The sequence below is a fragment of the Echinops telfairi genome, unplaced genomic scaffold, assembly GCF_000313985.2.
Source record: "Echinops telfairi isolate 266 unplaced genomic scaffold, ASM31398v2 ScPeMD7_7462;HRSCAF=8500, whole genome shotgun sequence".
In the NCBI taxonomy this organism is placed as follows: Eukaryota; Metazoa; Chordata; class Mammalia; order Afrosoricida; family Tenrecidae; genus Echinops; species Echinops telfairi.
Genome location: NW_022111362.1, coordinates 4,812,325 through 4,814,512, shown reverse-complemented (window position 1 = coordinate 4,814,512; position 2,188 = coordinate 4,812,325).

Below are 2,188 nucleotides of genomic sequence, written 5' to 3'. Positions count from 1 at the left end.
TTTTCAGTTCTTTTCCATTGGTCCGAATATCTGTCATTATACCAGTACCACACTGTTGACCACTGTGGCTGTACTATAGGTGCTAAAGTCAGGCAAAGCAAGCCCTCCAACTTTGTCCTTCTTTTTGAGGAGTTCTCTGTTAATTCTGGACTCTTCCCTTTCCATATGAAATTGGTTGTGTTTTTACAATTCCTTGAAAAAAGATGTTGGTATTTGTATCCGGATAGCGTTAAACTTAAATAGTGCCTTGGGTAGGACTGACACCTTTACTACATTAAATCTTCCAACCCATGAACATGGGATATTCTTCCATTTGTGGAGAACACTTTTGGTTTCCTGTAATATTCTGTAGTTTTCCTCGTACAGATCTTTAGATTTTTTGTTTAGGTATATTCCTATTATTTCAATTTGTGCTTGGCTATTGTGAAGGGTACTACCTTTTTGATCTCCATGGTCTGGTCCGATGTATATAGCATAGCAGTTCAATAGACTTCTGTTGGTTGACCTTGTATCTTGCCACTCTGCCATATGCCTCTATCGGTTCCAGCACTCCTCTTGTGGAGTTTTGGGGTTTGCCATAATAAAATCATGCCATCTGAGAATAATGATAGTTTCACCTCTTCTTTCCCTAGACACATAACCTTGGTTTCTTTCTTTGCCATATGTTGTTAGCTAGGACCTCCAGCACAATGTTAAATAAAAGTGGGGATAAGAATCAACCTTATCTGGTCCCCTTTTCAGTGGGATTGTTTTCATCTTTCCCATTTCTCCATTTTTCAGTGGGATTGTTTCCATCAATATTATCATGTGGTTCTTATCCTTTTTCTTGTCAATGTGACAAATAACGTTGGTGGAATTTAGGATGTTGAACCATCCCTTCATCCCTGGAATGAATCCCACTGGGTCATATTGAATTATTCATTTGATATACTTTTGTATTCTGTTGGCCAGTGTTTCGGTAAGGATATTTTGCATTGATGTTCATTAGAGATATCAGTCTGTAGTTAACAGTTCTTATGGGATTCTTGCCAGGTTTAGGTATCAGTGTTACACTAGCTTCATAGAAAGAGTTCAGGACTTTGCCATGTTTTTCTATACTCAGGAAGACCGTGTAAGGTTGAGTGTTTGGTAGAATTCTGTGAAGCCATCTGACCTGGGAGATTATTTTTGTTGAGTTTCTTGACATCCATTTGGGTTAGTCTAGGGAGGGATTGTTTTTCCACGTATTTGTCCATGCCTTCCAAATTGTTGAATTCATTGGAGTACAGACAATTGTAGTATTGAATAATTAGGCTTTTAATTTCATTAGGGTCCATTGTAATGTCCCCTGTTTCATCCCTCATCCTGGCTATTAATATTTATTCTTTCCTTCCTTTGGTTAAATTTGCCAATGGCCTGCCCATCTGTTAATCCTTTCAAAGAGCCAATTATTTTGCCACATTGATTTTTTACATTGTTTTCTTGTTTGCTCTCATTTTTCTCAGCCATGATTTTTAAAAAATCATACTATTGGGGCTCATACAATTCTTATCACAATCCATACATACATGCATCGCGTAAAGCACATATGTACATTTGTTGCCATCATCATTCTCAAAACATTTGCCTTCTACTTGAGCCCTTAATATCGGCTGCTCATTTCCCCCCTCCCTCCCCACTGTCCCCTCCTTCATAAACCCTTCATAATTCATAAATTATTATTATTTTGTCATATGTTACATTGTTCGAAGTCTCCCCCTACCCTCTTCACTGCTGTCCATCCCCCAGGGAGGAGGCTATATGCAGATTCTTGCAATCGGTTCCCCCTTTCTACCCCACCTTCCCTCCGCCCTCCAGGCATCATTACTCTCACCACTGGTCCTGAAGGAGTCATCTGTCCTGGATTACCTGTGTTGCCAGTTGCTATCTGTACCAATGTACATCCTCTGGTCTAGCCGGATTTGTAAGGTAGAATTGGGATCATGATAGTAGTGGAGTGGGGCGAAGCATTTAAGAACTAGAGGAAAGTTATATGTTTCATCGTTGCTACACTGCACCCTGCCTGGTTCATCTCCTCCCCACCACGCTTCAGTAAGGGGGTGTCAAGTTGCCTACCGATGAGCTTTGAGTCTCCACTCTGCACTCACCCACATTTACAATTATATGATTTTTTGTTCTTTGATGCTTGATACCTGATCCCTTTGACAGC